Below are 23,083 nucleotides of genomic sequence, written 5' to 3' on the forward strand. Positions count from 1 at the left end.
TCTGTATTTATACAGTACTTTGGGGGCGGCTGTGGCTGAGGGTTAGCGCGGTTGTCCTCCAGAAGGTCAGCTGTTCGATCCCCAGTCTTCCCCATCTGCATGCTGAAGTGTCCTTGGGCAAGATGCTGAACCCTGAACATCCCCTCATAGAACAAAAAGAAAGTGCTACTAATAGATTAAGTGTGTGAATGGGTGAATGGCAAACTGTACTGTAAAGCACTTTGAGTGCATCAAGACTAGAAAAGCACTATATACTGTTAATACAAATCCATTTAACCATTTAACATTTACTTTTCCATTCAATGCACTTTACAGTACTGTAGTTTTGCCATTCACCCATTCCCACACTCACAGTCATGCAGTACATCTATCCATGTGCAACACTTCCCCAGTGAGATGGGGCAATTTTGGTGTTCAGTTTTTTTGACCAAGGACACTTTGACATGCGGAATGGGGCAGACTTTAGGATCAAGCTGCCCGACCCTCTTTTTAGAGTACGACCACTCTACCCCCGACAGCACACCAACCCTCCTCCTGTGCATCTTATATAATTTATCCCAGACGAAGGATCGCATCCCTGTTGCTCTTCCCAAAGTTTCCTGTTGGGATTTTAAATGTTAGCTTCTTTCTGTCTCTGAGAAGATGTTTATGGAACTGAAACTCTAAACAAATGAAAGGAGGGTGGGGGCAGGAGCAGTTTGGGCCAGATATTAGTCCTTCACACAAATTATTTATAAATAACCTTTGCTGCGTAGTGTTAATCTTGAAATTAGAATGTGTGTGCGTGACATTGTTGTTTAGTCTCACACCTGTCTTGATAAAAGGTCTGATAAGAGCCGCTACCTGTTGTGGGATAACTCTGTGACATACTATACACTGCACTTTAACTTGTTTTCATACTTAACTTTTACATTATAAAATAGCTCCCTTAGATTCATTCAACATCACACAGAGTTCCAGCAACGACATTCCTCCATCTACCACATCCAAAGTGTTTTTGGGAATGTTTTCTTCTTGGATTGTGAAGTATCAAAGGACAGGTAGTTTTGTATGCAGTATGGATTGTTAAACCCCTTGAGTAAAAATTGTGATTTGTGATATTTGGTTACATATATACAATTTTAATTGACTACTGTGAATTTGCATGAGTTTGTACAAGAGCTGATTTCCTGAGATGTATTTGAGATGATTACGTTATGTTTTATTATTCACTCTGTGCTTTGCTGTTGGATTTTGGCAGCTTGTGTCTCTCATTTCAGATCCAACGTCCTGTCAGGTTTACCTCCTGTTGATTACCTTCCCCACCCTAACCTGTTCTTGGTTGTCCCACTGTGTGAAATCCTTTCCCTTGTGTATATTTAGTCTGTGTCCTTCCCTTTTTTCGTTGCCACAATGTAGTTTACTCCTGTGTAAATGGCCAGCAGGTTTTTCCTACTGGTAGTCTTGTAACAACCTGTACCGAATCTGACTTTTGATAATTGTTTAGCCTTAAGTTTACCCCTTGGAAATCTTTGCCTGTGTTCAGACTGCTCTTTTGTGTACCGCTCTTAAGTGTTTGAGTAAAAAGCTTTGACTTTTGAATTTTCCTCGTCTGAGTCTTGCTTTTGACTAAAAGGTATATAAAGGTATAATTATTTTAATCCATGGTTATAATTTTTTTATCTCTGATGTAACAACTACAGAAACTTAGAGGCAACTCAATATTAATATTATCATAATTTTCTTTATTATTTAACAGCATCAACTGCTCCGCACAACATGGGTAATGTTGGCTTGTTTAAACTAACGTAGTAACAGCTCGTTATGTGAGTTGTATGCTCACATTAGGTGACCATTATTTAGTGTGCACAAACACACCCCTGACTCTAAATATTATTGCAGCAAAGATGAAACCTCTCTGGATCTCTGGATCTTCTTCCATGCCAAATAAATATTGAATTCTCTAGATAAGGCAATGTTAGGACTTTGGCTGGTTGAAATAGAAAATGTTGCAACAGATGTAGATCAGAGGACACTTGCTTTTTAGAAACTTATTTCACAATTACAATTCGAATCTGCTTTAGCAAATAAAACTCAGACTTAAATCCCATTAAAGTCTAATATTCATTTAGGGCTGACACAGTGGCTTGCTCTGTTTGAGGTCTTGTAATAGCATGACACAATCTACAAATCAGTGTCCTGTGCCAAAAGAGGTGGCAGCACTGGATATGGTCTGGCAGACAGAGGTATGTTCTCACTGGATGTTCAGATAAATTGTGGAGCTCACCTCCAGTGGTCTGATCTGAACTCACATATTACTTTAAACTACATTACTAAGTTGATTAACAATAGTCACACCTGTAAATACAACAAACATCATAACAAAAGTAACTGTATTCTTTGCTGTCTGCACTGACAAAAAGTTAAGAAAAGCAACATTTCAACTCCCCCGAATAATTTGTGTACAGCTCAGAGTAACTCAGTTTTCTGCTCAAACCTTCCAACGATCTTTCTTGGTCATTTAAATTCAGTACTGACTAAACGTCTCTATATAAAGCTAGAGCCTTTTTACTCTCTTCAGCAGCCAGCTTTGATGGTCACATTTTGTTTTTCCAAATACACACACTATGTCATGTTTCAGACCTTCAGTATCTCACTCTAAAACTAAAAGGGGAAATACTACAAACTGGGTAATAGCAGATCTGCTGTCATGAGTTTCACTGAAAAAGTGTATATGTTTGACATCCTTATCCCCACGTAAAAAGTACACTTGGATTTCTTTGCATTCACTTTCAATTTAACCTAATGTTAATACTTTGTAGTCCTATTGTACATATTGAACACTACACCAGAATGCAACTGGCATACACAAATTCCACAAACTTATCTTCTCTACTCGAACTGGATTAAAAAAAACACGTTTAATGAGTCCACCATTAACAAGTCCTAATTTCAATAATAAATAATAAACAAATCAATACCTTTGCAAATGCTTTCTTAAAATAGCTAATTTCAGTACTTTCTGATCTGCCACCTCTGTCATTATTGGTTATGTTCAATAATTATGAATATGATAAATATAATGTGTATGGCTTAAATATGAACAATGCCATCTTGTGCTAGAGCCAGAGTCTGTTGAATCCACTATTAAGACAGTTTGAAAGAAAATGGTCAAACCCCTTCCATATGTTGATGTCCATTTATGGTCGTAGACATATCGCAAAAGACAGCAAGAAAACTGCTATATATGATATGACAATACAATAATATATTCGGCCGTGTAGATGAACCCTGCTGCCTTGGATAAATATTAAAGACATTCATATCATTGACAGTATTTTCCGTCAGCGAATCATTGTCAGCAGAAGAGAATAAGAAGAGAAAACTTAATTTGTGTGTGTGTGTGTGTGAGACACACACTCTCTGCTGTCGTCTCTGACTTGCTACCGTTTAATCTTTATTCAGAATGAGTTCACTCGTTTAAATTATATAAAGGTTTAAAATCATGAATAATTATCACTTTATGGACAGGTCAAGCGATGTCAATCCTTGCCTGCCAATTGCTCATTACGGTCCAAGCTATCAATTGCACATCACACTGTGAAAATGTTATGTAAATCGAATGATGGTTGTAAAACAAAGCTTACCAGTAGGATCCATCACTATTATTACATATAGACTAATAGATCTGTTCAAGTAGGGGCTCTGATGTAGAGTGAGCAATTTTGTGTCAATTGGACAATGATACCACAACTTCATTTTCACACTGATCATTAGGTGGCGCTATGACCCTGAACTAATATTAATTAATGGAGCTGTTCAGGTCAGGAATGTGATCAAAGGTCAGTAGTTCGGAGCCGGTTGGATAATAGGATTTACAAAGAACTCCCTGTTTTATGGTGAATCAATAGGTGGCATTATGACAGTGAGGAAATATTGACATATAGAGCTGTTCAGGCTTGAACTCTGATCATGAGACAGAAGTTTGGTGGTGATAGGACAATGCACACTGAAGTTATGACAACATCTTCTCCTTTGGCGAAGGATGATCCATCGGCGCACCTCAACATTTACGGTTTGAGGAAATGTCACAATTCTGACCATGAACCTATGACTTGACTGAGCTCTTATGAGCTGTGTATTGTAAAGCAGCCAGGAGCAGTGCATCAAAGTATTAAACATGTCACTTCCTGTCGCCAGCAGGTGGAGCTGTAATGATGAATTAATATTGACAAATAGATCTGATCAGGGCGGGACTGTGAATGTGAGAGAGTTAAAATAAATCCTTCTTTTTTGGTGAATTATTTCACAGCACACCACGGTCAGACCGTGTAATGTACACTTTTTCAACTGTGCTGGTTAAATGCACAGTGGATGTGTTAACCACACATCTACCAGCAATCCGCTCAACAGGAAGAAGGGGGGAAGAAGGGCCCGGTGTGGAGGAGTCGAGGCGGAGAAGACGGGCGCACAGTCCTAAATTAAGGTGAGACCCCGCTACAGAGCTTTGTCTTTGAACTGTGCTAATTGTACTGATTGTGTTTACAGCTGATTGAAGCGGGACAGATGAATTGGATCCATCCTTCCAAAGCCAGGAGCTCACCGACCTGTGTACCACACTTCAAATTAGACTAGAAGCTACACTGGATCTCACAGCTACACACCACAGACGTCTACACACTGGGGCAGATTCAGACAGAGTCCCCCAAAGAACGTATGACCCAGAGGCTGCAAAGAGACATTTCAAGCTTCACCTGATTAGTTTTTCACTGGCTAGGCAAGTTGTGTTTGTACAATATTTGTGCTGTATGTAAATAAAGCTTTGACTAAACATATACCTCGTTCATGTTTTTTTCCCTGTATAATATGTTCACATATAACATCAAGCATCACATGAACACGTGGCATCTATTGCACTTCTGTCCGTCCAGGGAGAGGGATCCCTCACATGTGGCTCTCTCTGAGGTTTCTACGTATTTTTACCCTGTCAAAAGGGTTTTTAGTAGTTTTTCCTTACTCTTGCTGAGGGTTAAGGACAGAGGATGTCACACCCTGTTAAAGCCCTATGAGAATACAATTTGATTGATTGATTGATGAATGAATGTATATGTCTTAATTAACTGCAGTGCTTTTGGTAAAGGCTTACTAATTAATTATAATATATATTATTATATATATTATTAGTAAAAACTACAACCAATAGCAACACTTCTAGCAGCCAATCACGAGTGACTTTTCGTTTCAAGGGTCTTTGGTTTCCTCCAATGGTGAATCGAGAGACTCTTAGCAGCGGCTTCGCTCCGGAGTCATATGCTAATTAGATCACACCTTCGCTCCGCGGCTCCACAACTTTCCCCGTGTTCTCCAGACCCCCTCCATGCAGTTTGTTTACTCCGCTCCACTAAGGTTATCGTCGCAGAAGAACGCAGAACTCACGTTCTGTAAATAGGCACAAACTGCAGGGGATTAGGTGATTTACAAAAGATTTCCTTTGACTGAAATTCTGCTTTTCGTCTAGTGTAAGACGATTAGAAAACAAGACATTTCCTGTTGCCACCAGGGGGCGTCTTGATGATTTCTGTGTAGATGTCATCAGACCGGGACTCATGTCTTACATGTCCAGTTTGGACTCGATTGGACAATGTATGTCCGAGATGCAGAACCTCGTGTTTTTGGCGTGTAATCAAACTTTTACACCATGCCACGGTCACACGGTGTGACAAAAAATGTATCTTTGAGTCAGTTTTGATCTTGTTGTGATGACGCTCATCTCAATTTGAAGTTGATGCCCTGGGACAAGTACGTCAAAGTAAAAATTTGGAATATGGCCTAAATGGCCACTTTAAATGCAAAATGACATGCTTCCTGTTGCGTTTTTCATAATGCTCCTAGAGACTTTTTTGTGCGTCTAAACGTGATGAGCATGAACATACACCTGTGGATACATTTTTCGTGAAGATCGGTCAAACTGACCTCAGGGGCTGTGTAAAGGTGGCGCTGTTGAGCCATTTCTCCACGCCCATTTCAAATTACTCCTGCTCAAGATTTAGAATTTCCTGAAAATTTTGGTGATGATTTGAGCATGTTAAAGCCTTCAAAAAGCCAATTAATTTGGCAGAGAATAATAATAAGAATCCTAACAATTTCAAAAGGGCCTCCCACTGTCGGTGCTCAGGCCCTAATTACAATCAAATGAACACACAGCTCTACTAAAGTGATGTGAAAACTCAGACTCAGATAGTAAACTTGCTTCAATGTGTTCATTAGATGAAATAACGAGTAAATTGAAACAATTACATATTAAAAACCACTTGAGGCATGTAAGAATAGGTAGTTTGATTATAATAATAGAGAGATCAATAGGTTTTGTTGTTGTAAAGTTTCAGGGTAACTTACCCATTGTTAAGTTCATTGTGAAGACCGTGACCATCCAGATGCATACAGACCGCAGCGCTGGCCGGTTAGCAGCAGCAGGTAGCATGTAGCCTAGCTCCTTAGCATGAGTTAACCAGGTAACGTTGATCTCTGTGGGCTCAGTTGTCAGTCGTCCCTAAAGCCCACCTCAGCTCCACTCTCACTCCACCTCTATGCACATTTATCAGCACCGGCAAGGAGGAGTCAGCACCAGCAAGATGGCGCTGGGTGAAACGCCCACTGAGAGCCTTATCTTCACTCTTCAAAAACCAACAGGTGACGTCAAGGACACTACTTCCATCTTTATATACAGTCTATGGTCCAAACATGTATGAAAAGACTGTGAGTGGACATAGTGGAGCTGTGCTCGGCTCCCTTGGTTCTGCCCCGGACTTGTTGACTCTGCGTCCAGGCTTTGCATTTTCTCCCGGCCATGGAGCTGTCCGTTGTCTCTGGGTTGCCAGGGACTGTTTGTATATTCAACATAAACAACATTTCAATCAAACAATCAATCAAATTTTATTTGTATAGCCCATATTCACAAATCACATTTCGTCTCATAGGGCTTTACCATGGTGTGTCATCCTCTGTCCTTAACCCTCAGCAAGAGTAAGGAAAAACGACTAAAAACCCTTTTAACAGGGTAAAAATACGTAGAAACCTTAGAGAGAGCCACATGTGAGGGATCCCTCTCCCAGGACGGACAGAAGTGCAATAGATGTCAGGTGTAGGAAAACATCATCAAGATTAAAGTTTTTAGCAGCATTGATGAGGGTAAACATTTTGAAGGATAACTTCAATACTATATGTCAAGCAGTCCTGCTGCAATCATAGTCTATGGTCAGCAGCCAGCAAGATCATGATCCGCCATCAAGATTGGATCCTCTATTACGCATATCATATGTTTTCCTGATTTGTGATGACTCAGCTTCCCGCGTCAAGTAATTACGGCCGTGATGTGCCCAAATCTGTATCTGCCTCAAATTCCTTGCCAACAAATCTTATGAACCATCAGATTATTGTTATTTGCCATCATAATGTTTAAGTAATTTTAGAAAGTTTGCAAAAGGGGATTCCCCGCCAGAGCCAAATGCTATATGGGGGTCCTTGGCATGGAAAACTTTGGGGATCCCTCTCCTTGTGGGTTTCACCATAAATGGTCATGACGGTCAAATATTCATCATCTACAGTCCTTCTCCAACTTTTAGGCAGCTCTATCAACTGACTAAACTATCAACCGATCCATGACAACACAGGTGTGGTAAACGGTAGGGCTTGGTTAGGCAAGCCATTCGTCTTACATAATTCCTTGTACATTTGGAATGTGTAACAAAGATGTTGTAGATGTTCTACTGCAGGGTTTGTATTATTCCGATTCTTGACATTTATTTGTCTGGTAAGTAGTTTAATATTTAAGGAAAAGATAAATAAACCCCCTTGTGTTTTTCTCTTAGGCTTTCCCTATATGCAAATTACATTTACCTACACTGCACTACAAACTTCTTGAGAAGCTCTCTTTAATTGCTTGAAACTGCATTTTGCACAATAGGATTAAACCCACCCGGCCAAATATTACCCTTTGGTAGAGGAAGATTTTTTCCTCCTTCCGCCATTGAAATGTTACTGGCTTAAATAGTAAAGACAAGCTGTTTATGAATATTTGGTCACTTGTCCTTTTACTTGCTATTATGGAGGGTTAAGGGCAAATCGATCAATCAATCAAATTTTATTTGTATAGCCGAAGGTGCAAAGGATGTTGCACCTTGTTTAGCCCTATTTAGAAATCTGTGATTTGTTTGATTGAATGATGGTGATATGGGTTCTGATGACTGGTAACCCACATGCATGAAACGGACCGGAAACATTTTGTTTTGTACAAATTTTATTAATTGACATATTAAACGTCTGTTTAGGTTTGAGTAACTTATTTATACTTTGTGTTTGGATAAGTTGTATGGCTGGGGTGGGGGATCTGTGCGTTGAGCAGTTTTTGTTAAAAGGGGACATATTATGCCCATTTTACCACAAGTTGATATGGTTCCTTGGGGTCTTAAAGGGGACATATTATGCCCATTTTACCACAGTTGATATGGTTCCTTGGGGTCTTAATGAAATGTCTGTAACATATTTTGGTCAAAATACCACAAGGATAATTTTAAACAGCACCCTTTTTACCCTGTCTAAAATAGCCCTCCTCAGATTGATCTGTTTTGAGTGCCCCACCCCCCTCACCCCCGCTGAGCCTGGCTGCGTTGAGCCTGGCTAGCGAGCTAACGCTAGCCGGGCTCCACCGACCCGGTTAGCTCATGAGCTCTCAAACCCGGCTCCCCGGTTAGCGTCAGCTCGCGAGCTAACCGGGCCGGTGGAGCCGGTTGCAGTAGCTCGCTCGTCCAAGGCTAAGTAGCGAGACTCCCTAAATGGGCATGGTGGGACTATGACGTTTATTTCGGTCGTAATCCCATTCGACGCACTCTAGCGTATCGTTTCTGACATAGAGGAACCACAACAAATCGCGGGAGTTGTATTTTTCCCGAGTTTTTGGGACGGTAGACATGTCAGATACCCCAAATGAACGTGTAGAAGCACTACAAAAGTGGAATTTTCATAATATCTCCCCTTTAAAACTCATTAAAAAGTAAAGAAAGAAATTCCATGATTCCTTGTTTTTGAATTTTCAAGTGTGTCTGTTGTTTTCTCGACTTTAATTCCAGTTAAACAATGTATTATGTATTCATTCATTTATTACTATCATTCATTACTATCTATAATGATAATGTACAGTCCCTGACAAAAGTCTTGTCATTTATCCATTTTGTAGAAACAACAGCTTATAACCTGACTTTTAATTAATCCATTGGTTTTAGAAATGGCTCATATGAAATCTAAAACCCTCCCAAATTATGTTTAATATATAAAATAAATTGGCTTCACTGAAGAAAGATTGATCATTTAATGAACACAGAAAGGTCAGATTTTGGCAAGACAAAAGTTTTGTCACCTACAGAGAGTAATGTGAAAATTGAGCAAATAGCTTATTTCAAATATAAAAATATGTCGCATAACATCAGTGAAATAAGTAATGGTGCTGTGAGATCCATATTTAATATCTTGTATATGACTTCCATGAGCTTGAAGGACTGCATCCATGCGGTTCGACAATGATTCATACAATTTATTGATGAAGTCATCAGGAATAGCAAAGAAAGCAGTCTTACATGCCTCCCCGAGTTCATCAAGATTCTTTGGTTTCGTCTTCCATGCTTCCTCTTTCATTCTACCCCAGACATGCTCAATGATGTTCATGTCTGGTGACTGGGCTGGCCAGTCCTGGAGCACCTTGATCTTCTTCGCCTTGAGGAACTTTGATGTAGAGATGGAAGTATGCAAGGGAGCACCATTCTGCTGCAAAATGTGACCCCTTTTATGGTTGGGAATGTAAGAGGTAGCTAATACTTCTTGATATTTTAGGCTATTGATATTGCCTTCCACCCTGCAAATCTCTCGCACACCCCCGTACTGGATGTAACCCCAGACCATGATTTTTCCGCCACCAAACTTAACGGTTTTCTGGGTGAATCTCGGATCCATGCAGGCTCCAGTAGGTCTCCTGCAATATTTGCGGCGGCTGTGATGTAATTCAACCAAAGATTAATCTGAGAAATCCACCTTCTGCCACTTTTCCAGCGTCCATCCTTTTAGCAGGCTGTGGGCCTTGGCAAATGCCACACGTTTTTTTAATTGCCTTTTGTTTAGTGCTGGCTTCTGGGCACTGATTCGACCATGGAGGCCATTTCGAGACAGAGTTCTAGAAACTGTCCTCTTTGACACGGGGACTTGAGGTGACCAGGCCTGGTGGAGCTCTGCCGCAGTGGAAAAGGGGCTGGCCATGGATTTTCGAGCCAACAAACGGTCCTCCCGAGCAGTTGTCTTGCGGGGTCTGCCGGACCTGGGTTTGTCAAAAACATCTCCAGTCTCTTCAAATACTTTTCTTATTCTTTGTACTTGACGCTGAGACACATTGAAGGTGTCAGCCACCTCAGCAGTGGATCTGGTCTTCAGCCTCTTGATAATTAACGCTTTGGTCTCAGGGTGAATCTTAGTCAGAGGTCAAGTTGCAGTTGATGTAAAGGTCTGGTGTACTGGGGTTCTTTTTATACACACCCACTAATTGATTGATAAATTATTGATCACAGGTGAGGCTGTAATCTAGGATTGGGTGCATCATATGACAAGGGGACAAGAATTTTGTCCTTGCAAAAACGGACTCAGTGGGCTTTACCAAGTTGTGAACGTAAGAATGCTTTTCAGCAGTTTGGTTTGGCACCAAAATATTATTTCAAAAGCTGTTGGGATTGAAATTAGCCATTTCTTGTAAACATTTTTTTATTACAAATATATTTGAGGGGCACTTAAGGTCAACTTGTACCCAAGCGACAAGCCTTTTGTCAGGGACTGTATGTCATGACTAACATGTATGTCCATAACACAGCAGTCTTTGATACAAAAATATGAACTTTTACTGTTTTTACGATAGGTATGCTAACGTATCATACATTACAGTTTGTTTGTCCTCAACTTAATATTTTTTTATATGTATGTTTGTTGTGTGTTGATTTATGGATCAAATCAAATGTGTAGACCTAGACTAGTGCAACCTGCCTTGAAGTTGTAGTAGTGTAGTAGTACATTTGTAACACTAGATGGCGGCAACAAGCCATCCTACAGTATAATGACAAAATAAATACAAAGAGATGAGAAGAAAAAACAAGTTGTACGCCTTCAAAAGAAAAACTAGGAGACTCTGAATCGACCATTCAGCAGTAACTCTTGATATTAAGGTGAAAAGGTGAAATAAATAATTTGTAGCAAATCATGACTTTTATCAGCCGAACTTCCTCATAAAAATAGGGCGACACTGGTCTTCCCTCTGTGCTGTGAATGCACCTTCAATTGCCATCAAGTGAGGGAGAGAGTCTTAAAATGGCCTGTGACGTGCAGGGACAGGAGGTTGTCTGCTCTATTTACAGCATTTATAGACACTTGAATGGAAATATACTGCATTCTACATGTGAAAGCGTTCAGTCAGCCTCAGAGGGTTTGTTGAGGGCTCAGTTAGTGGAGGAACTGGAGGAGGCTTGTGGAGAGGTAGGTGGCTACAGGCAGATTCAATTTGATTCTTGGATGTCTATCAGCCAAAGTGAAAGACTGTTGAGTAATGCTACTTTATTTTTCAGTTGACAAGTATCTGCTGAGTTTTTCATATTCTCTGTATATCAAAAAGATATCACTTTCTGTTCAAATCAGATGAAGAGATTGATGACTTTTATGTCTGTTTGGTAAATATGAGTCTGCAGCCAGCAGCTGATAAACTTATAAGTATAAGGACTGAAAACAGCAGTTAAATTGGCCTGACTCAGTCCGACAGTAACACAATCCAGTTACCAGCAACTGAAAGCTCAATGAAGCCATTTTCAGACATGACCTGCAGAGGAACTCCACAGAATTGGGTCCTGACAGTTTGCCTTTCACACATGCTCCACTGGGCAAAACATGAATCCCTTTTAAGCTATTTGTTTTCATTCCGTAAAATTACTTGTCAAAGTTGCTATTAACAGTTCCTGTTTGCTGTACAACATCAAATATTACTGATGATTAGGTTGTAGTTCGTAAATAGTGAAACAAACTGAAAAACTTTAAACCATATATCCTCAGGAGTTTTAAGGGATAGTTCAACGAAAAATGAAAATTCTGTCATTATCTACTCAACACTATGCCAATGGAGGGGTGGGTGAAGTGTTTAAGTCCAAAAAACATTTTCAGGGGTAAACAGTGTTTCAGCCAAGGCGACCTCTTCTTCAGATGTAATAAAACAACAACAAACAACCACAACATTCCTCCATACTGTTTGTACATGTATCTCCGCAATCCTCGACATTCATAATCGACTCAAAAGTACAATACACAAAGACCAGTGTGCTCCTCCCAGGCACACAGTCACAAGCTATGCAAAATATAATAGTAAGAAACATTTTTTAATAGCATGCTAACATGTTTTTGTTCCAACATTTTCATTTAAATTAAGCCTGAATCAAACGACAACAGGATGTCACACGTTCAGGCAAAAATACCCATGTGGCTCATTATATGCGGGCTCGTTGCCCCTGGTGCAATTATTGAAATTGAAATGTGTGATGTTTTGAGTCTTGTTGAGACTTGTAAAGACTAGTACAGTAATTGCCTCTTGTTCATCAGTTGCCGGTCTTGAGTTTTTATTTGTGAGAAGTCTAAATTTTGATCACTGTTTCTTATGTAATCTTCCACTGTAGTTCCATCTTCCAACCAGACACTTTTGATTTGGTCTCTTTCCTACTTGGTCCACTATGGTTTTCTTAGATATAAATTTGGGATTGCTTGGGATCCTCAAGAAAAATGTATACATGTAATATTTCATGAGAAACTATCATCTGGTAATAGTAGGTCCATGTAGTGACCAGCCTCTTTGCTTATTAACCATAGATGCTACTGGTGTAAAAACTAGCATTGCTCGGTCCAACATTTTTGGTAAATAAGCAAAGGGGATGGTCATTATATAGGCCTCCTATTACCATGGAGACCCTTCTCATGGCAAGATATTATCATGTCTGATAGCCTTGCTCGGTCCAACATTTATAATGCCCCAATAGGTCCTTAAATGACCAAATATTTTGTCATTCATTATATTCAGGTTTCAGCTGACATAAATATTTCAGTTGATCTCTACAACTTTAATTTCTACGGCCCATTTTCACAGAAAGTAAAAATCTCTCATGCTAATTATGTTGCCTGTTGGAGTAAAGACTGAAATTGCAGACAGATTTAGAGACAATTCCTTTAAATTAAACAAAATGCCATCATTCAACCTTGTTCTTACTTTCTAATCTAAAACAAATGATAGATAGATCTATGGACACTGAAGAAATGATTAAAAAAAATGTTACGAATTAAATAGATAACTTTAATCACAACTTATTTAATAAAATCAAAAATGGATAAAAGAGGAAACTCATTTACACTATTAAAACATCATTTTATACATCATTACACAACTTCAAAGCAACTTTATTAAATATATTATACACAAAGCTGGAAATATTGTTTTGTATTTTAAGACTATATGAAAAGAGATGCTATTAGGGATTTATGAAGCAAGTAACTGTGAACTCCTTCTTAGAGAACGTCCCCTCATTACAGCTCGCCTGCCAACTGAGTAATATGATTTTTATCTAGTTGATGTCATAAACCTGCTAACGTCCATGTATAACAATGGTCTACAAAGTGTTTAGTGGTTAAAATAGGTGATATGTCTGATATTGATAATTACAGACATCTGACTATGATGAATACTGATTATAACATTTTTGCTAAGATAATTATGAATATAGTAAATCATATATTTGATGAAATGATAGATAAAGAGCAAACATGCGTTATTAAAGGTCATATTATGTAGGACAACATTTACATCTTAAGATAAATAATACACAAACCTAAAGGAGAAAAAAGTTTTTATATCATTGGACTGGATCAAATAAAGACCATTTGACTATATTTCCAGAGATTATTAAGCGCTTATGGTTTTCCTGACAGTTTCATCGATATGATAATATATCTGTATACCAAACCAATCAACCAATTAATATGTATAAATGTTAACAGGGTACATACAAAAAGTTTTGAAGTGGAAAGATGGATGAAGCAGGGCTGTCCCTTGAGTGCTGCCCTCTATATTAAAGCGATCAACCCCTCGATCAGATCTATACATTTCGATAGTTAAATCTCAGACACCTACTTGCGCTGCGTTTCCTACCCTTGTAAAAGAAACGCCTTCTTATGCAGAAGACAGTAATGGTAATGTCTTCTTGTGCAGAAGACAAATGTACCTTCCATTATGCTACAAACTGTTTATTCTAATCAATGCTGCAAACACCCTTATCTTTCTGATGTTCTCCATTACACGTGGCATCTATTGCACTTCTGTCCATCCTGGGAGACGGATCCCTCACATGTGGCTCTCTCTGAGGTTTCTACGTGTTTTTTTGTAGTTTTTCCCTACCCTTGTTGAGGGTAAAGAGCAGACGATGTCACACCTTGTTAAAGCCTGTGAGACTAATTGTGATTTGTGAATATGGGCTATAAAAATACAATTTGATTCATTGATTGATTTAATATTCTACACAAACAAGAAATTAACAATTAACAAACATAAAATCTTCACCCTATCCATACTTCTTTTTCTGTCAAACATCCTTCCTCCATCAAATACAATTATAAATAGCATATAGAAACAGTAGGGGAGAGCGGTGTAATGTGAGACATTTTTTACATTTGCTCCCCTCTAGGCGAGCTAAAATTATATATCAGTATAATTTACACATTTCCCATTAATTCAGGATGTTTCCTAGCAATGGAAATTATCAGAATGTCGTCAGGACAAAGGGCAGTGAAAATATTATTGTTTTTTAAAAAGTGGTCTTGTGTCTCACTTTACCTCTAAGCTAGGGTAAAGTGAGACAGACCGGAGAAATCAAGGGGGTATAGTGATCCACCTTCTTTTTCAACTTTAAAACTACCATTACAACACATATTCTGTCCAATTGGCAGGGACAGGGATAATGTTTTTCTTTGCGTATTCAAATGCCAGTTCACGGCACTTAACTGGAGCAAGGCCATGGAACTGGTCAGCTAGTTGTTTTAAGTGTTTGGCAATCTCCTCCTCCATCTCATCTTTGAATACTCTCTTTTCCTCAGCTACTTCAACCCAGGATACTGATTTTATTTTCCCTTTCTCTTGTGCTTCATGTCTCACTTTACCCCACAGCAATTGTCTCACTTTACCCCACAGCCAACATCTCTTAGCAACTCAGGCTAATCTTCAGCTAGCATCAATCCCATGGTTTTATATGTTGGAAGTTCATCAACATGTATGATATAAGTGAATCTATTTGTTTTGACACAACAGTTGATTAAGTTAAATGCAAGACTATTTACTTTTACATGCAAAAAACAAATTTTTGTGAAAAAACATACTTACCACAGCACCAGCACCAACTTCTCTTTCATGGCAAGGAGGGAATGGGAGGGGCGTGAAAATATAATGGTCACATGACCACAAATGTGTTCCGTTGCCTAGATACATGGGCTGTCTCACATTACCCGATGTCTCACATTACCCCGCTCTCCCCTATGGTAACTTAATCCACGGAACAACAAGAGAAGTCACAGAAGCCATGGGCGGCTCTGGCTGAGGGGTAGAGCGGTCGTCCTCTGACCAGGAAGTCGCAGTTTGATCCCAGTCTTCCCAACCTGCATGCCGAAGTGTCGTTGGGCAAGATGGTGAACCCCAAATTGCCCCTCATAGAAAATAAAGTGCAGCTAATAGATGCACTATATCAGTGGTTCTCAAAGTGGGGGGCACAATGTCACAGACAAAAAAAAAAAGAAAAAAAGAAAAGCTCCCTCAGTGGCGAAATGCTAGGGGCTGGACTGACACAAACAAATCAAATACTGTTTTGTTCCTCATCCACCAATCAAAAGAGCAGTGTTATCATTTGAATGCGAATTGCACGCACGCTTCCGAGTATAAAAGTATCTGCAGGCATGGTCAGCGCTCAGCCTCACTGAGACCAAACCCTGTAAAGTTTGTGCAATTGATCTTGTTTCCTCTATAATTCAGGTATTCATTGCTTTATAAACAGTCTTTTATAGACTCACTCCTTCCTTAGTAATACCTTCCTGCACTTGCAGCAGGCCTATTCGTAGCCTAATCTAAGGAGTAATTTGCTCCACAGTCTTTTTTAGAAAGCTCATAGCCCCAAGAGCTAGCCTTCTAGGTAGCTAACATCTTCCAACTGCAGCTAGCTCTTTTCTCCTTAACACCTATCTTTACATCTTCAATCATCCACCGTGTTGCAACAAACAAATCACCAGCACTTGAATACTATTCTGTGCTGTCCCTGTCTACACTGTGTACTGTTCGTTTTGTTAGGAACCATTGCCTAGCACAGCCTTATTCATTATTCGTGTGCAAGTCGCTCACAGCCACACATACAAACACACTCACAAGACCACGACGTTGCAATTAGAACTTTATTAACATTACACACACTGTATCGGCAAACAACCACAACTATGGACAAATTTCTGATTCGTAAAAGTCAGGCCACCGATGCGCCAGTTGCGAAGAAGCCAAAGCTTCGCAAATATGACGAGAGCTATTTGCAGTTTGGTTTCACCGTCACTGGCACGACTGAGCAACGTCCTCAGTGTGTTTTGTGTGCCGAGGTGCTGGCAAATGACAGCATGAAGCCATGCAAATTAAAAAGGCACCTCGATACCAAACACCCCGACTTGAAGGAGAAGCCTTCGAACTTCTTTAAAAGGTTAACGTGATGGCCTCCAGCAACAACAATACACCATCTCCAAGCATAGCACTGTCTCCAAGCTATCTATCTATCTATATATTGTGGTGTAGTTGAGGGCGGTGGTGGCGGGCGGCGTGGGGGGGCCCCAACTACCCCTAACCAGCTTTGGGGGGGCCTAGCTTGCAAAAGTTTGAGAACCCCTGCACTATATGAATGTGTGCTCATGGCTGAAGGGCAAACTGCACTGTAAAGAGGTTTGACTGGTTGTCAAGACTAGAAAAGTGTTATATAATTACACACTAAGTACAGAGTAGGGTGGAATAAATGCCGTGGAATTTTCCAACAGATTTAAAATCCGCTGCCATCAAGCAGATGGTTCAGAACATTAAGATCCTCGACCAACAGACTGAGGAACAGTTTTTATCCCCAAGCTGTGACCTCCATCACACCCCACCCTGCCCAAACACACCAAAGACTGTCACTCATACCTTCAGTGACTGCGGCCTGGTCAGGGACCTTCTTTTGCATTAGTTGTAAATACAATATGCACTATAAATACAGTTACTCTACCGGCTGTATATATTTATTTGCTAATACTGCCACTTTTGTTGTCTTCACCCTATATTTCTATATATTTTTTAAACCTTTATATTGATATATTGTATAAAGAGAAGCCTCTTACAGTTTAATTGTACCTGAAAATGATGACAATAAAACCTTGAATTTTGAAGAGACCTGAATGGGGAATCAATACAATTATTCCCGATCAATGTGTACCATATTCTTTTCAGCAGGTAAGTGCAGGGATTAATTAGACAGTAAAAAACTGTTAAGACATTTATGGTATATTTATTTTCATTTCCTCAATAAAATGGGAAATATAGAAACCACTCACACCATACTGCCTACCATGGAAACCTAAAGTAATGTAGGTTCAAATTAGCCTGGATGCCAGACGGACTTAGCCCCGCCCACAACATTTTGGTCGGGCAGTTCGGTCTGGAGTCGCTCCATTGGGAAAAAATTATGGGGCGTGTTTCAACTGACCAGGAAGTAAAATTCCTCTTCGCTCAATTGGATAGACCTACAACCAATCAGAGCAACGTAGTATGTGACGTATGCTAAGCAACGCATTGTGAGTTATTTACTGGGTTCACACCGGACGCTTCAGCGCAGCGCCAAGCCTTAAATAACAGCTGGCTCCCATCCACTCCCATGTTAAAACTTTGTGCCGGTCACACCGGAGGCTGAAGCACCGCGAGGCAGCCTTGGCGCAGCGCGGTGCTTCAGCCTCCGGTGTGACTGGCACAAAGCCGTGCAAAAATCTACTGGATCAACGGGTGATATTATTAGCGCTGCCCGGCGGTTCAGCGTCGCTTCAGTGTCCGTTGTGAACAGCCAAGCGCCGGGGCGATAGGGATTAGCGCCGTGCTCTGGCGTCGCCTCCACGTTCTGTGTTCCTCTTTCAAAATGAATGCGCTGTCGATGTCTTCTAAAACAGACTCAATGGCAGCATCTACACATCTCAGCTCGCCAGCGGCAGGCATGTTTGTTGAAAACGAATTCAACCCGAGGGCACTGTGATGACGTGGTTGATTACGTTACCGTTGATCATCTGTCAATCATCGTATAAAGCCTGCCCTGACAATCTGATTGGCCCTGTCGGGCCATAATTTTTTCCCAATGGAGCGACTCCAGACCGAACTGCCCGACCAAATTGTTGTGGGCGGGGCTAAGTTCGTCTGGCATCCAGGCTAGGTTCAAATGCCAATGCCAAAAACAGTATTTACTGACACAAGAACAAACAACTATTTGTAGCTTCCTGTGAATTCATTGTAAGCAGCTGCCTCAAAGCTCACACACACAGAGTTTCACAATGATTTAAAAGGTATAGTTGAACTTTTAAAGTGAAGTAATCTTTCTGAGACCAGATATTAGATCTCATTTAGATTTGAAATCAAGATAGTCCCTCTCTGCAATACAATGGAACAAATACCGTGTCTCTTCGTCAGTAATGTTTTTTTTCCAGAGTGGGAATTCATCTTGAGAGTCTTATTACAGCACAGTTGGAGGGGAGGACAAATCTTCAAAAATTTGATTTGATTGTCCTCCACCTAAGCAGCACCATGGGATTTGAGGAAATAAAATGTGTCTTAAAAGGACTGGCAAGTATGCCTGCCTGCCTGTCTGTCTGTCTAATGTCTGAGTTAATTCTTTGGGCGAATTCTATTTATGCAACTCTGCTTTCTTTCATCATTACTCCTAAATTTTTCAGCCCTATCGTCTGCCATCATTCAGGTCTTTCAACCTGTGTGTGGTGTCAGACAAAAGTTACATTCAACAAAGTAATTGATGATCACATAAAAGAAACAGTACAAATGATTATTATTAGTAGTATTATTATTATTAATGCTGAGGATATACTGTAAATTATTTATCATAATTTATTTTAAAATTTCTTGAATAGAGAAACCGCTAGCCAAAGAATCTGAATAGAAAGCTGCCTATTCCACTTAACTCTCTCTAAGACACCATCCTGAACTGGATCGGCCGTTGTGGTATGCGACTCATCGTATGGCCCCTAATCTAACCTCTCTAACTACACCAGTAAGACTTGTGTGATACAGCAGCCAAAATTCAGATCCTTCCTGTTCTTCCCTCCCCTTTACTATTTGCTCTGCTCCCCTTTATCTCTCCTCTCCTCACAGATGTTGCGGATCTGATCATTATGGCCCTGCCCCCGTATTTAAGGGAGGATGCAGGGGAGGCTCACTCTCTCCAAGCAGCAGCATGTTCGATTATGTGGTTTCTGTTTTCTCTTGTTTCTTTCTGTTTGAGGCTGGATGTCTGATAGTCTAGTTTTCAGGCTTTATTTCTAGTTCAGTTTTATCTTAATGTTTATTACTTTATGGGAGGAAGTTCTAGGTCCTACGGTCCCTGTGGGCTGGCCCAGACTTCCCCATCCTTTTGATATTTTTGTTCAGCCCTCCAGACTCCCATAGTTTGGTAAAACCCAATAGTTTATTTTTTCCATTTAGTAAATAAATGTTATATTGTGTTTGAACTCAGAATTTGGTTGGCATCCTCTTTTTATGTTGTGGCTACAAAGCTGAGCAAGATTTGATATCTTCTGTTTGTGGCCGTAACAGCAATATGCAATGAAAAGGCTTAACATTGGAGACAGACCAGCATTGCACAGCTATCCATTGGAGCAATAGGATGGGAGAGATTCAAAGTAGCAAATGGGTGCAGGACGCTTGGATTCCTGATCCGTTAAATGTTGCCGATGCCATCACCAGAGGAGCCAGCCCTCAGAAAGTGCATGAAACCTCAGAGTGGCAGAATGGACCAAAGCACTAGAGAACTTGAACTAGCAGCCACTGACAGAGAAAGTGAGCTTTACTGACGAGGGCAAAGATCAAGAGCAGGAACTAAGTAAGAATCAAGTTCAAACAGAACATAAAAGACCATTTGTGGGTGGCCTTGTGGATGTCAAGTGTTTCACCCACCTCAATGACGAGTGACAGAATCCAGCAACATAGCAACGTTGATGACATTCTCACATCCCACAACAAACCTTGAGCAGCAACATCAACATATGTGTGGAAGATTTTGAATGATGAAGGATCTGCACTAAAGCCTCAGAGACAAATTGTGATTTGTAAATATTGGCTATACAAATAATATTTGATTGATCGATTTATTTGATTGATTGAAGCCTTTAGTCTTTTCCTGGAAAAGCGTAAGGAAAGCGTTCAAAGTCTGGAGGAGAGCAAGTCAAAGGCCATGGCCTTAATTAGCCAAATGCATGACGATGACAATAAGGGCCTTTTGTGGTAGAAGAGGATAATCTCCAGCTTCTTTTCCAAATTCTTTTGGGTTCACCCAAGCTGAAGTAGGCAAAATGGCGGCCTATATTGAGTCACGTTCTGCAGAGATTTCCTCTAGTTAATGAGGAGCACCTGGCACACCACCCAAAGCAATTTACTATTGGAGACATTGTCTGTTTAATGTACAAAGAAGAGGGAGGGGCAGCCGAGGTTCAGACCATTTCAGACACTGCATGCATAATGGCAGGTGTATGGGACCTTAGTGGTTACAATAATTTACCACAATTAAGCCTATAGAAGGGTCAATGCTTTGGTGAGGTTTAGGCAAAAAAGCTATTTGTTTTAGGTTTAGGAATAGATTTAGTTCAGGTTCTACAAAGTGTTACCTTATCATATTTAGGGGAGAGCGGGGTAATGTGGGACATCGGGTAATGTGAGACACCCCCTGTATCTAGGCAACGGAACACATTTGTGGTCATTTGACCATTATGTTTTCAAGCCCCTCCCATTCCCCCCTTGCAATGAAGGGGGTGCTGTGGAAAGTATGTTTTTTAACAAAAAAGTGTTTTTTGCATGTAAAAGTACATTTTCTTACTTTGAACTTAATCAACTGTTGTGTCAAAACAAATTGATTCAGGTAGAAAACCTATATCATACATGTTGGTGAACTTCCAACATATAAAACCATGTGATTGATGCTAGCTGAAGATTAGCCTGAATTGCTAAGAGATGTTGTTTTTCTAAAACGGTGGCTGTGGGGTAAAGCGGGACAAATGCTGTGGGGTAAAGTGGGACACTTTACCCCACCATGAAGCACAAGTTAAGTTTAGTCTTAAAGATATTTTAGTGTTATATTACATTATATATGTTTTATTTTTAATGTCATAAACATTGTAGAAAAGCCATCATGCCAAGAAACTATACACCAGGAAGACAACCTGGGGCCAAACACCCCTCGCAGAGAAGGAGAGTGCAGCCGCTGAGGTCATGCAAGGAAAGAAGTCCTTAAGATAAGCTTGAAGGGAGAGAAATATTGATAAGACAACCCTCAAAAGATTCATAAAGAAAAAAGAGAAAGGGGAAGAAAAGTCAGTAGCCTGGGGTGCAGTAGCTGAGGTAAAGAGCATATTCACAGATGAGATGGAGGAGGAGCTTGACAAACACTTGAAACAACTAGCTGACCAGTTCCATGGCCTTGCTCCAGTTAAGTGCCGTGAACTGGCATTTGAATACACAGAGAAAAACAATATCCCTGTCCCCTCCAATTGGACACAGAAACAATGTGCAGGTAAGCTAGGGTGTGCAAGAGATCACATGAATCCTAATAATCCTAAATGTGCTTAATAGACCAATCCCCATGATTCTGTTACTAGTCCGATATTAGTGGTTGTCAATCTAGCTGTCGGCATTTTAACTATTACAACATGTGTTGTTATGGTAGTTTTAAAGTTGAAAAAGAAGGTGGATCACTTTACCCCCTTGATTTCTCCGGTCTGTCTCACTTTACCCTAGCTTAGAGGTAAAGTGAGACACAAGACCACTTTTTTAAAAACAATCATATTTTCACTGCCCTTTGTCCTGAAGACACTCTGATCATTTCCATTGCTAGAAGACATCCTGAATTAATGGGAAATGTGTAAATTTGACTGATATATCATTTTAGCTCGCCTAGAGGGGAGCAAATGTAAAAAGTGTCCCCCATTACCCCGCTCTCCCCTATACCAGATACAACATGTTGCCCTGTATAAAATCTTTAGGATACAGTGCATAAAATTAATCTCAAAATAGCATAACAAATGTTGTATTAAAAATGAAAGTTCATGATAATTAGATAAGTTCATATTATTAAAAATAGTAGTTAAAATAAGGTTAAGGGATTAAATGTAATAAATATAATATGTACAGTTAATAAGCAAAATGCATTACACAAAATGTATTTTGCCTCCTTTTGCAGAGCCCCCCTCAAAAAAGAAAATTCAGTCAGCGGCTGACTACCTGAGTGAGAAAGGCAATAACAGCAGAGTAAAGCAGTTACTTGGATGAAAACAAGAGTCAAGCACAAATCATGCATTTCCTTGTGAGCCTCTGGCCACCCCACCAAAGAAGAGATTTCAGTTGGAGCCAATATCACTACTGGCCAGAGGATAAGATTGACCTGATTGAGGGGCCTTTACTAAAACCTTTATTTCACAGCCTATGAACCAGATAACCATTGTCTTTTACTGTAAATTATTGCCTTTGCCTTGAAAACTGGATATGGCCGGAAGTGAAAGGTCCAAGATCTCAAATAGGTTTATTTCATGTTTCAACCTGCTCCAGGATATAGGAAATAATGAGAAATAAGGGTTTAGTCAAAGTCAAGTCAAACCTATTGTACTTAATGGGTTGAGGTTAGAGGACCTTTGTCATTATGGTTACGTCATAAACATGTGCTTAAACTTTTGGGTCATTCAAAAAACA

The sequence above is a fragment of the Pleuronectes platessa genome, chromosome 13 (genome assembly GCF_947347685.1).
Source record: "Pleuronectes platessa chromosome 13, fPlePla1.1, whole genome shotgun sequence".
Lineage (NCBI taxonomy): Eukaryota > Metazoa > Chordata > Actinopteri > Pleuronectiformes > Pleuronectidae > Pleuronectes > Pleuronectes platessa.